The 13,822-nt window shown below is 55.8% G+C and overlaps 1 pseudogene; it reads left to right on the top strand.

The window, feature by feature from the left end:
- The window catches only part of LOC142594697 (uncharacterized), a 32,256-nt pseudogene extending 18,810 nt beyond the window's left edge, over nt 1–13,446 (top strand).
- Nucleotides 13,447–13,822: the final 376 nt, after the last annotated feature.

Genomic DNA, 13,822 nt, shown 5'->3' with positions numbered 1-13,822 from the left:
GAGTTTGGGCTCTGCCTAAGATAATGAAATATGAAAATTTAGAAACTTTGTAAAGGAATATACAAAGTTTAAAGAAAAGGGGGGAATGAAAGGGCTAAACCTCTGACAATACCTGACTCAGATAGTTTTAGTTATCTGCTGAGACAGATATTTCGAAGAATGTGACTCCTTGTCTGGCACAATTAAAACAGACCCTGAGCAAGCTTGTTAGGCTTCCTGTGTAAAACACTGATAACATAGACTCAGGACCCCCGTGCTGAGATAAGCACTCAAGGAGCTGGTCTCGTAGCATTCCGAGGCCAAAGGACTGATGAGCTAATTCGAATGACCATAAATGGACAAAGGAAGCCCAAAAGTTCAACTAGCGGACAAGTGAAGAAGACTATTGGAGACCACCAGAGGACCCCTGGAGACCACCAAAGAGGATGACTACGCCTGCGGATTAGACATTTGCATATGTTAACGAGTTCCAAGAAATCTCATGTTTATGTAGATGAATTCCCAGAAATCATATGAATATGTATAATTTGATAGTATAAAATCTCTGGAAGTTTGCCAAATCGTTGGAGCACTCATGGTGTAACGATCCCCAGTGCTGCCTAGCGCTGTAATAAAGAATGCCTGCTTAATAGTAACTTTGTTGCTATTGAGTTTTATTTCGGGAACTTTCTGAAGACTCCGTTTCCTCTTGAGGAGAGGTTCGGACTTTGAAGAATAGTATCTGCGAGTTTTTGTATCACCGGGCCTTGTTACATGTGTGACTGAATAAACACTCGGCGGCTGCATTTATGCTCCCTTTGCACCGGGCAAGGGGCTGTGATGGGGCCCAGGGTAGGAGGTGACACGCTGTGGGGGTCAGGTGATGGCCCCCTGTTCCTGCTGGGCTCCAGCTGTGGGCCGGGGCTGGAGGAGCCCCAGGTGCGCGCAGTGAGGCTGATGGCCAGGGCCCCTCCCTGTAAAGGGGTGGCTGCCGGTGGAGGGGCTGGGGCTGCTGGGGCTGCCCTGCCCTGCCCCAGGGGGCTGTGGAAGGGCCGGTGTGAGGCAAGGGAGGAGCGAAGCGGTTGTCGGGCTGTGGCTGCAGCTGCACCGAGGGATAAGGTGAGCAGGGGCCGAGTGATGGACCGGGAGGGCGACGGTGCCTGCGGGGGAGCGAGGGGCTGCCGCGCCGTGTCGTGCCGCGTCGCAGCTGCCGGCGAGGGGAGCCCGGGCGCAGGGCGGGTGCCGCGCCGTGTGCCGGAGCCGGGCGGCGGGGGCTGCCTGAGGAGCGCGGGGCTGCGCCGAGGGCTCGGCAGGGCTCCCGGGGGCGCCGGCGGGCGGGGGGAACGGCGGCGTCCCCGCAAGGGAGAAAGCGGGGCCGGCTGCCTCTCGCGGCGTGCCGGCAGCTGCGGTGCTGGGCGCGGAGCTTGCGGTCGGCCATGTCGCCTGCGCGGAGCATGCCGGGAGCTGTAGTTTTCGCGGCACGGCCCAGTCACGCGGCAGCCTGGCGGCCGAAGCGCAGTGCTGCGTCCCGGCGTTCGCGCGCCGGGTGTGACCCCTACGGCGCGCCGTCGGTGTCCGGCGCATGCGCGGTGTGCGGGAGCGGCATGGCGGCGCGGCGGGCGCGATTGCCGGTGGCGGGCGAGGGCCGGGAGCAGCGGCGATGTGATGTGATGTGATGTGATGTGAGCGAGCCCCTTCGGTGGGTGCAGGGGTGTCTGCTGCCCGCCGGGCACCCGGGGGTGGCGGGAGGGGAAGCTTCAAAGCTGCCGCTGCGGTAGGCTGCCGGGCAGCTGGGGGCGAGCAGGGTCGGGGCAGCCCCAGGGAGTTCCCCGAGAGAGAGCGGCGATAGGAGGGAAGGAGGAGGACATGCCCCAGGCGCAGACGCCGGGCACGTCCCCAACTCGCCAGAGCTCGCCCTGAGCCCCCCCTGGGCCCACTGAGCCCATGCAGCTGCCCCCAGCTCCAGCACCTGCCCTGAAGCCTGTCCTGTAGCCCTAGATCACCCCCAAGGCCTGTCGTGAAGGCTGGAAGCTGGCCCTCGAATGCGCTGGATCCTCCCTTAATGTGCATAGCAGCAGTGCAGGGAAGGAGCGGTGTCTGCAGAGGTCCCTGCATAAGGAGGGGCTGTGGCCGGGGGCAGGCTCTGGTAATAATGGCCGCTGGTTGTTCTTTCCCCCTCCCAGAGGCTGCGCTGAGGACCTGGTTGCCCGTTCCTCCCCAGAGATGCCGTTGACTGCCCCAGCTTCAGACTGGCATGGGTTGTCTGTGCCTGGCCTCACTCTCCTAGCGGTGTGGGGGCAAAAGAAGATGGGCGGAGCCCTTGCTGGCTGTGGGGGAGAGCTGCCGCGGCTGAAGCTGGTGATGGCAGAAAAGGGTAAAGCAGCTGAAGAATAAAATAAAGAGGGTGCAGCCGGCAGCTGCCTCCCGCTGCGGGCAAGAGAGCGCCTGCCTCTCCGGGTGAGGAAGGATCTTTCTTTGTAGTTGCAGAGCGCACAAGCAAGCGAGGCTACGTGTCTGGGCAGCCTTGTCTCGTGAGAGCTGTAAGAGACCCATGTATCCTCTTAGGTGGAGGACAGTCGAGCCACCGGAGTTACGGAAGAGGAAGGGAGGAGAGAAGGAGAAGGAAGCATCTGAACTGGCAAATTCTCCCGGCAGTGTTGAGCGTGAGAGCTGCGGTGGGTCCTGGGCCCTGTCTCCCCTCTTGTGTATCCCAGTCCCTTTACCTCTCCTTGCCTCTCTGTTCTTCTGTCCTGCTTCCTCTCCCTGTTTTTTTTCATTCTCTTTCTCTGTCCTGCAACCATTGTGTTTTTTTCCTTTTCCATCTCTTTGTCCTGATCTGCATCTATCCGTTTTTCCCCACAATTGCTCTGACCTGTTCCCTAGCATCCTCTTCCTCTGCGCCTGTACGTGCTGCTCCGTGTCCCTGCCTTCCTATCTCCCTCCTTCCTTCCTTCTCTTTCTCTCCCCCTCTCCCTTTGTCTTGCTCACTGTCGCTGCTTTTTTTCATTATGTAGCTCACCGTCTGCTTCCGGCCCTAGTTTTTGTTGTCCTCTGTCTCTCTGCAGGGCTCCTAATACCTCTCTTTCTTTCTCCAGCCCCATGTGCTTCTCAAGGTCTTTGTCTTTCTCTCTCTCTTATTGTCATTATTCTTGTCTGCTGCTCTGTCTCGCTTTCTATCCCGTCGTTTCTCGCTGTCTTCCTTTGTCCCACTCCCTGCCCATATTCACGTTTGTCTCTGTCCTGTTGACCGTCCCAGGTGTTTTTTTTTCTCCTCCATCTCCATCCTGCTGCTGCCCTGGTTTCCCCTACTCCCACCCCATCTGCCCTGCTCCCTGTCACTCTTTCTGCGCCTTGTCCTCTGTCCCTGCTGCTTTTTTCTACATCTCTGTCCAGCACTCTGTCCCTTTCTTTTTTTCCTCTTGCTGTCCCTCTGCCCTGCTTCCTTTCACTGTCTTTTCTGTCTTTTTCTCTGCTCCATTCCCTCTTCCATTCTTTCTAACTGTGTCCCCCTGTCCAGCTGGCTGTCCCTTCTTTCCTTTCTCTCTTTTTGGATCTCCATGTCTCTCTGTCCCACTGCTCATCACAGTTGTGTTTTTCCCTCCAATGCTGTCCTGCTCTCCGTCCCTTTTTTCTCTCTCTGTCATTCTGTCGTGCTCCCTGTGTCTCTGTGTTTAATTTTTCCATCTCTGTCCTGCAGCCTGGTGCTGGATTTCCCCCCCCGCCCTCTCTGTCCTGTTACCCATTCTAGGCCTTTCTCCCTCCGTCTCTGTCCTGCTTCCTGGCTCTAATTTTTGCCTGTCTTGCACTTTGTCCTGCCTTCCTGTCCCTTTTTTCTCTCTCTGTATCGCCTTGTCTTGCTCCCTGTCTTTCTCGGACAAGCTGTGTCCTGCTCCTTGTCCTTCTTCCCCACGCTCCCCATCTCCTAGCTTTCTTCCTCTCTGCCTTTTTTTCTTTGTCTCTCCTTCTGCCCCAGTGTTTCTCTCTCTCTGTCACCGTCTTTGTCCTTCCTTTCTTCTTCCTCTCCTCCACTCCCCCCCATCTCTCTCTCCCTCCGTCCTGCTCACGGACCCAACTTTTTCTTGCTCCATCTCTCTGCAGGGCCGGCGGGGGTGGAAACGGCCCTGGGACAAATGCTGCAGTGGGGTCGTTGAAGGGTTTTGGGGCCGAGCCCCTGCCCGGCCGGGGTGAGCAGAGGCAGCCCCGTCCCATCCCATCCCTGGCTGCTCCTTGCTGGGGCTGGGCAGCCTCTGCCGCTCTCGGCGCAAGTCGGGCTGAGAAACCTTTGTGAGTTCGAGGGCCCTACAGATACTCCACGTCAAACCGAGAGAAAAGGCAAGTCCGCTGCCAGTGCCAAAAAGCTGACGAAAAATTTCAGTTACTGGAGCATGCCTGGTTCCTGCATCGGTCCCTTGGGAATCACGAATGTTTTCCTTTCAGGTAAAAGAACAAACTTTCATCTGGGATTAGTTAAGAGCTGCATGTTACTTTCGTTAGGGTCAAGTGTTTCTCTTCTGTTTGTTCATACGAGTTTTATGGGCAAGTTGGAAATAGCCTTTTATTTTTCTGTGCATCGCTAAATTTTTAGTAGCATGTGGTGTTGGTGTAGTTAATTTTTGAGCAGCTAGATGCCAGTAGAAGCATAATGAATGACACGTGATGGAAACCGATGCTTAAACTTGATTTTGGTGTGATTTTTTTTGTTTCTTTGTTTGCTTTCATTAGAATGTTGGTGGTGTGTTGTCCTGTGGCTCAATCCGCATTCTGTTCCATGGAACCTTCGATCTAGGACTTTGAAGTAAAAAAAGTTTGCCTTTCCAACAAAGGACTGGTCATTCATAGGATTGAGGTGTAGACTTGGAGAGTCTCTTAAGTACGTGATCAGAATTGAAGCCAAATTTTGCTTAATGTTGCTGCTGTTTGTCTTCACTTTCATGAATTTCCTCACTGCTCCCTCGTGGTTGGGAGCTCTGAACTGTCATTTTTTTTCAGTCTCTAAGACATTTGGGTTCCCCCCTCCCCCCCGCCCCAGGAGAGGCTACGTTTAAAAGTAAATGCGTTGGTCAATAAAACTGAATTATGGTTATTAAAACTACAACGATGATAGCAGTCGTAGAGATCTGGGCTACTTCGGAACGTGTATTCGTCACGTGCAGATGTCATCGGGATACAGATCGCCTGCGCTTCATGCTCTGACAAGACAGCGCGGTGAGACAGGGATGAGCTCCGAAAGAAAAAAAGGTACGTCGTCATGGTTTTGGTTTGTTGTTGCTTGGTTTTTGTGTGTTGGGTTTTGATGTTTGGGGGGTTTCAGGGTTTCGTTTTTATTTTTGTTTGTTTGTTTGGGTTGTTTTGTGTGGTGTTGTGGTGTGGTTTTTGTGGTTTTTTTTGTTTGTTTGTTTTTTTTTTTTTTTTTTTTTTTAAAGAGAGTCCAGTGTTGACTGACAGTAACCTGCAGACCTCTGTTGCTGCCTGACCTCTCCTTTTCCTCTCTTCTCTTTGCCGGCTGTAATTTTCATCAGCAACAAGACAATAGATGTATGTGTAAATATATAAAAGTGTAAACATAATATATATTTGTTTAGATTTACATAAGTGTAAATAGAAAAGCTATATAAAAACCATATATATTCCCTGAATATATGAACGTGTGTAGATACGTAAGTGTAAAGTGATTCTCCCAAGTGGGGACTTTCCCCCATGGGGCCACACATGCAGAGTGGGAGCCGCCGCCACCGCACAAAAACACCCCAAACCCCCTGATTCTGGGTCTGCAATGTGGGGAAAAAAAGAACAAGCTGGGGGGTGGGGGGATGACACCCAACAATTTGGGGCTCCCAGGAAAGCCAAATGCACCTGGATACGTGCATCCGGAGAGCAAAAAAAAAAAACAAAACAACCAAACACAAACAAAAAACCCCCCCAAAACACAAACAAAAAAAAAAACCCAAAATAACCTTTCTTTTTCAAGCACAAAACCAAAAGCAAGAATCACCAATTTTTATGTTGTGGAAAAGCACTGAAAAACCCCAGAATTGAATATTTTTGGAAAAGCAAGGAAATGCCAGTTTTATATAGTGGAAAAGCAAAAAAAAAAAAAAGCCACAAAGAGGAAAAAAAAGAAAAACCAAACCCAACAAAACCCAAACAGACCCCAACCACTGGGCTAAATTTGGCGTGAAATGCTGGCAGTTTAAGGTGCACTGCTGAGCGTTATCCAGCATGGATCTGGTGTGGGTCAGTTACACGGAGCGGAACACCTGCTGCGGGTTGTCCCAGGTGAGTTACCTGCTGTAGATTATGCTGGGTGGACCCCCTGGCATAGGTCATCCCCACACGTGTCCCCCCGTGCACCTTTCACCCGCACATACCCCTCTGTCTGTCCGTGTCGCCCTCCTCCTCCCCATCCCCCTCTGTGTGTCTCCCTGCCCTCCCGAATGCTTTCCACCCGAGCATCCCCCTGCACGAGGTTTTCCCCCAGGTGAGTTATTTTTCCCCGGGGAGGTGCCCCTGCCTCTGCCCCACCATCCTGGGCACTGCCCCCCGTAACCCCTCTGCTTCTGGGCCCGCAGCCCCCCAGACACTTCCCTGCAGCCCGGTCCCACCCCTGTCTCCCTCCTCCACTGTTTTGGATTTGTGCTGGGAACAGCCTTGATGACACACTGGTGTTTTAGCGCCGCCGAGCAGCGTTTGCACAGAGTCGAGGCTTTTTTGGCTCCTCGTACCGCCCCGCCGCCAAGCGGGCTGGGGGGCACGAGGGGTTGGGAGGGGACACGGGCGGGACAGCTGACCCCAGCTGACTAAAGGGCCGTTGCGGAATACACGATGCAGTGTTCTTAGCTAATGGACAAGCCCTGCACAGGAAACCTTCCTCGTGTGTAGGCGGGATGAGGAGAGCAGAGTTCCGATAGCACAGAGGTGAGGACAGGTGCAAGGAAAACAGCAAAGCCCAGGCCTCGCCAGCGTGTTGCTCATTCGCATCCGGTCTGCTTGGGCGTGCTGTTTCCCGATGAACGTATCTGCCCCCTGACACAAAGCAGCTTTCGTCTCTTCTCACCTGCCTTGAGGATGCCATGTGTGTTGCTGCTTTTTGTTTGGTTGGTTCGTTTGTTTTGTTTTAATCTTTCTGCAGCATCTGGCGTGACCCAGATTGTATGTGCAGAGCAATACAGCAATGCTGGGCGCTTACTGCAAAGGGCAAAAAGAAAACCCGTTAGCGGTTCCTTGTGCTGCTTCTGCTTTCAAGGTAATGGGGTGTAGGGGGCACGGACAGAAACCGTGCCCGGGCTTTCGGAGCAGCCGGATGCTGCTCGGGGCTGCCATGGTCGAGCCCTGGGATGCTTCTGGCAATGGAAGCAGCGCACGCCGTGCCGCGTGGGCTGCGAGTGGGAAGCGGGCAGAGCAATACAAGCCCTGCTCTTGGACCCCCCGCAGTCAGTAGCTGCCGCCTTTGGGTGGTCTAAACGGGGCTGAGGTAGCAGCCTTTTCTCATTCTGCGGAATAATCGGAAAAGAATTTTGAAGACGCTGCGGCCGCCCGGCGCTCCAAAGCGGCTCCTGCAGCGGCAGCCCCGCGCATGCGCTTTGCCGCGCTCTGTGCTTACACATGGTGCAGGAAATGCGGTCGCGGAGCTCTGGCTCCGCGCATGCGCAGTGGGGCTCTTTCCCGTGTCTCGGTGCTGCCACCAGGTGACCAAAATTTGGTACTGCAGCCCCAGCCCCGCTCGATCACCGAAGGGCGGCGGGAATCGCCGAAGAGTGCCGGGGAGTGCCGAAGGGCGGCGGCGAGTGCCGAAAAGAGGCGGGGAGTGCTGAAGGGTGGCGGGAACTGCCGAAGAGTACCGGGAACTGCTGAAGGGCGGCGGGGATCGCCGAAGGGCGGCGGGGAGTGCCGAGAATTGCCGAAGGGCGGTGGGAATCGCCGAAGGCAGGAGGGAATTGCCGAGGAGTACCGGGAATTGCCGAAGGGCGGCGGGAATGGGCGAAGGGAGGCGGTAATTGCCGAAGGGAGCCTGGGAGTGCCGAAGGGATGCGAGAATCGCCGAAGGCAGGCGGGGAGTTCTGAAGGGCGGCGGGAATCGCGGAAGGGCGGCGGGGAGTGCCGAAGGGCGGCGGGAATCGCCGAAGAGTGCCGCGAATTGCCGAATGGAGGCGGGGAGTGCCGAGAATTGCCGAAGGGAGGCGGGAATTGCCGAAGGGCGGCGGGGAGTGCCGAAGGGAGGCGGGGAGTCCCGAAGGGAGGCGGGGAGTGCCGAAGAGTGCCGGGAATCGCCGAAGGCAGGCGGGGAATCCCCGAAGGTTCGCGGGAATCGCCGAGGGGCGGCGGGTATCGCCGAAGAGTGCTGGGAATCGCCGAAGGGAGGCGGGAATTGCCCTTCGGGGGCCACCCAGACCCATGGGTCCCTCAGAGGGGGCTCCCCTGGGTCCCAGCGGGGCACCCAACCCCCCCCCCCCCGCTGGGGGAGGTGATGCAGCTGTACGCCCCCCCCCCCCCCCCCCCCTCCGTCTCCCCCGTTCGGCGGGGTTCACCCAGCTGTGCCCCCTCTCCCAGGGTCCTCCCTCCCCGGGATGCCGGGGGCCACCCACAGCCCCGTCCCCATCCTCTGCATGTTTGGGGTGACGGCGGCTGGCAACAGCGTCTGCCTCCACGTCCATGGCTTCGCCCCCTACTTCTACGTCATGGGGCCCCCCGGTGAGTCGGGGACCCCCCCGGCACCCCCCGAACACCCCCTCACACCCACCCCCCCGCAGCTACGCCCGGGGATTCTCTAGTGCCTCCTATAAGAGTTGTGCTCCCCATGGCAGGAGGGGGCTCCGTGCCCCCCCAACACCTCCCCAACACCCCCAAAACTCCTCTGAGTCCCCCAAAGCCCTGGGAGCCCCCCCCCAGCTGTCTCTGTGGATTCTCCACTGGCTTGTACAAGAGTTGTGCTCCCCATGGGGGGGAGTTCGCCCCCCGCGTCCCCCATTTGCCCCCCACCCGAGTGCCCCCTGACCGGCTCCCCCAGGTTCATGGTGGACGCGGGGCTGGTGGGCTGCTGCTGGGTGGAGGTGGGGCAGGGGCAGTTCCGGCTGCGGGGGGCCCCCCTGCGCCCCCCCCCCCCCGCCTCCCTCTGCCAGCTGGAGGCGGATGTGGGCTGTGGCAGCACTGTGGGGACACCCCCTCAGGGGCCCTGGCTTGGCCTCCCCCCTGCATGTCCTCAGCTTCCACATCGAGTGCACTGGGCCGCAGGGGTGAGTGGGGGGCTGGGGGGGGGACCTTGCGGGGGAGATGGGGGACATCGGGGGTCATGGGGAGGACATTAGGGGTTCATGGGGAGACGGGGACATTGGGGGTCACAGGAGGGATGGGGGACATCGGGGGTCCTGGGGGGACAGGGGGACATTGGGGGTCATAGGAAGGATGGGGGACATCGGGGGTCCTGGGGGGACATCAGGGAGGTCATAGGTGGTACAGGGGGACATTGGAGGGTCACAGGGGGACATTGGGGGTCACAGGAGGGATGGGGGACATCAGAGGGGGACATCAAGGGGGTCACAGGCCGCAGGGGTCTCTTTGCCTTAAAAAAGAAGGTCTCTTTGCCTTACTGGTGGTTGGCGGTTGAACTCTTTTTATCTCAACCCATGAGTTTTCTCACTTTTTATTCATGTCTCATTCTATGGAATAATCAGAAAAGAACTTTCAAGATGCTGCTGCTGTCTGGTGACCACTGCAGCTTGGCAGCCGCGCATGCAGGGGAGCGTCCATGTGCTCGTCGGTGCTGTCTGTCGGTAACAGCCACTGCAGCGCGGCAGGGTGCTGGGCGTGGTGGGCGGTGGGCAGGAGCCCCGTTGAGGCGAGCGAGCCCATTTGTGGGTGTGGGGGTGTCACCTGCCCGCTGGCCACGTGGTCTTGTGAGAGCTGTGAGAGCCCCGTGTATTCTCTCAGGGGGAGGCCAGCCAAGTGACTGGAGTTACAGAAGAGGAAGGGAGGAGAGAAGGAGAAAGCAGCATCTGAACTGGCAAATTCTGCCGAGAGCGAGAGCTGCGGTGAGTCCCGGGCCCTCGGGGCCCTGTCTCCCCTCCCGTGTGTCCGGGTCCCTCCCTGCCCCGCCCCTGGCCCACTCGCTTTCCCATGCTGCTGCGAGTTCCGTCCCCCCTGCCCCTTCCCTGCACCTCTCTTCTCCTTTCTCTTCTTCTCTCCCACTCCCTCTTCCTCTCTTCCTTCATCTCGCTTGTTCTACCGCTCCCTTTTTCTTTCTGTACTTTTGTCCTGCTCCCTCTCCCTCTCCCTCTTTTTTTTTTTTTTTTTCCCATTCTCTGTCTTGGTCCTGCAGCCCATTGCTGTTTTTTTCCTTTTTCCATCTCTTTGTCCTGATCTGTATCTGTCTCTTTACTGCACCCCCGACGTTCTCTGGCCTGTTCCCTGGTGTTCTCTTCCTCACTGCGCCTGTACGTGCCACTCCGTGTCCCTGCCTTCCTATCGCTCTCCTTCCTTCCTTCTCTTTCTCTCCCTATCCCTTTGTCAGCCTTGGTCCTGTCCCTCTCCTCTACTCTCTGTCTCTCATGTTTTTCTCCATCTGTGCCCCGCTCCCTGTCCGTTTTCTCTTCTTCTCCCTGCCCTCCATCCTCACCCTAACTTTTTGCCTGTATATCTCTGTACTGCTGCCTGTCCCATTGTTTCTTGCTACACCCCCCTGCCCAGCTTGCTGTCCCGTTATTCCCCTGTGTCCTGCTCCCTTTATTGTCATCCTGCAGCCCAGCGCTGCTTTTTCCTCCTCCCCTCTCTCTGTCCTGATCCGCGCCTCTCTTCTTCCCTCAATCCCTCTGGCTCGTTCTCTATCTTTTTCTCTCCCTCCCTCCCTTATTCCTCTCACACCGGTTCTCTCTCGATCCGGCTGTTCGGCTACCTGTTCGTCACTTTCTCTCTCTTTCCCTCTGGCCTGCTCCCTGACCCTGTTTGTTCTTCCGCTGTGTCCCTGTAGGGCTCCTTGTGCCTTTTTTTTAACGATGTGTGCATCTCGCTGCCTTTCTTTCTCTGCTCCTCTGTCTTTCTCCCTCATTTTATGTTTTCTTTCCGTTCCTCTGCCCAGCTCCCCATCGCGCTCTCTTTGTTTTCCGTATTGGCTGCTCCGGTAACGACTGCCGAATTGTGCCAGGGGAAGGAGGGAGCGTACAGGCACCAAGCCCGTAGCAGACTTGCTCCGAGGACTTGTAGGCATTAACGAATAAATGCTTGCTTTGCGCTTATGGGGCTGTGTGCGCAGTGCTTTGTACTTGGTGAGCGGCTGCCAGAGAGTCCAGGGGAGCAGGTTATGTGGTGGGTGTCGGGGGCCATGGCTGCAGGTGTGGGCTGGGGCTGGAGGAGCCCCGGGGGTGGGGCCTGATGGTGATGGCCCCTCTGTGCAAAAGGGCCACAGCCCTGGGGGATGGTGCTGCTGGGGCACGCCTGTCCGAGAGCGCCGACGAGTCGCAAGGACGTTTGCAACCCAGCGGTGGGACCAGCTGACGGTTGGTTGGTGTCGGGCCCCGTCAGGGCAGGTCCCAGGGCTTTTGTGAGAGCTGGTGGAGAGGGGCAGGAGATGGCTGTCCCCACCCCTCTGGGTACCTGCAGACCTTCCCACCCCCTGGAAAAGGCGCTGGGTGCCTCCCCACCTGGAGACCTTCCCACCCCCTGGAAAAGGTGCTGGGTGCCTCCCCAACTCCACAGAACTCCTCCAGCCCTGCTCGCCCCGTGCAGCTGCCCCCAGCTCCGGCAGCTCCTCTGAAGCCTGTCCCGTAGCCACAGACGGCCCCCAAACGCTGTCCTCACGGCCACAGGCTGGCCCTTGAACACGCTGTATTCTCCATAAATGCAGGTGCTGTTAGTGTCGGTTTGGGGAAGGAGCTCGTGCCAAAGGAGGGGTTCCGGCCTGAGGAGAGCTACGGTCGGTTATCGGTGTGGATAACGGTGGCTTGTTCTATCCCTCTCCCAGAGGCAGCGCTGAAGACTCTGTTGTCGGTTCCTCTCCAGGGATGTTGTTGACTGCATCTGGCTCGGGTTTGTGTGGGTTGCCTTTGGCCCCATTCTCCTGGCAGCACGGGCGAAAAGGGGCAGGCAGAGCGCTTCCTGGCTGTGGCCGGGAGCTGCTGCAGCTGAAGATGGCAAGGCCAGAGACAAGTAAAGCAGCTGAAGAATACACTAAAGAGGGTCCAGCTGGTGGCTGCCTCCCACTGCGGGCAAGACAGCACCTGCTTCTGCGGGTGAGGAGGGATCCCTCCTTGTAGTCGCGGAGCACATGAGCGAGCGAGGCTACGCATCTAGGTGGCCTTGTCTCGCGAGAGCTGTAAGAGACCTGTGTACTCTCTTATTATTTATTATTGAATGAATTACTTATTATTGAATGCCTAGACTGTGTTTGAAGGGGGTAATATACAAGTACAAATACCTGAAGAAAAAGCCTTGGGGGCGCAAGTGTTTCTGTTACAGGAAGAAATACGAGAGAACTCGGAACCTGAAACTGTTCCGGAAGAAGTACTGAATGCAGTAACACCCTTGGTATGGGTCTTCAGGATACAAGGACAATCCCGTGCTGCAGAACCGGTGAACATCATATTAAAGCCAGGGGCACGACCGGTAAGGCGAAAGCAGTATCCTATAAAATTGGAAAGTAGAAAAGGTTTGGAACCTCTAATAGAGACATTTGTAACCCATGGATTATTACGGGAATGTCAGTCAGAATATAATACCCCAATTTTACTAGTGAAAAAGCCACACGCAGATGAGTACCGGTTAGTACAGGATTTGAGGGCAATTAATCAAATAGTACAAGACGTCCACCCGGTGGTAGCAAATCCATATACCTTACTGACTGCCATTAAAAAGACGGATCAGTGGGTCACGGTATTGGATCTAAAAGATGCCTTCTTTTGTATACCCTTGGAATTTGAGAATCAAAAATTATTTACTTTTGAGTGGGAAAACCCTAAAATGGGTCGAAAAACTCAATTATGCTGGACTGTCCTCCCTCAAGGGTTCAAGACTAGCCTTACAATCTTTGGGAATCAATTGGCTAAGGAATTGGAAAGCTGGCAGAAGGACAATAAGGGAGTGACTTTACTGCAATACGTAGATGATATCCTCCTGGGAACTCAAACACAGGAGGAATCTGTACAATATACTATTGATCTTTTGACCTTCTTGGGAACAATGGGATACAGAGTGTCAAAACAGAAGGCACAAATTGCCCAACACACGGTCACCTATCTGGGTGTTACCATTACCAAAGGACAGCGGAGTTTGGGGACCGAGAGGAAAGAAGCTATTTGTCAGATACCAGAACCCAGATCAAAACGAGAACTGAGGGCATTTCTTGGAACGGCGGGGTGGTGTCGATTATGGATTATTAATTTTGGACTGACCACTAAACCTTTATATGAAGCAGCGAAAGGGACGGGAGAAATCTTGGAATGGACACCTGAGTGCCGCAAAGCCTTCCATCAACTAAAATGAGATTTGATGTCAGCACCCGCCTTGGGACTTCCAAATTTGGAGAAACCATTCGACCTGTCTGTAGGTGACAGGCAGCATGTCGCATTGGGTGTTTTGGTTCAAAAGGCTGGATCCTGGAAACACCCCGTGGGATATTTTTCTAAACAACTGGATCAAGTGAGTAAGGGGCAGCCTTCATGTCTATGAGCTCGTTGCTGCAACGGCGCTACTTATTCAAGAGGCTAGGAAACTGACTTTGGGACAACAGATAACAGCACAAGTACCGCATGCAGTTACGACCATTTTGGAACAAAAGGGGGGACACTGTCTGTCCCCTAGCCGGATGATGAAATATCAGGCCATGCTGCTAGAACAAGACGATGTGGAACTAAAAGTG

The sequence above is a fragment of the Pelecanus crispus genome, chromosome 12 (assembly GCF_030463565.1).
Source record: "Pelecanus crispus isolate bPelCri1 chromosome 12, bPelCri1.pri, whole genome shotgun sequence".
NCBI classification, from domain to species: Eukaryota; Metazoa; Chordata; class Aves; order Pelecaniformes; family Pelecanidae; genus Pelecanus; species Pelecanus crispus.
The sequence above is the reverse complement of the archived record's forward strand: the minus strand, read 5'-3'. Positions and strand labels throughout refer to the sequence as shown.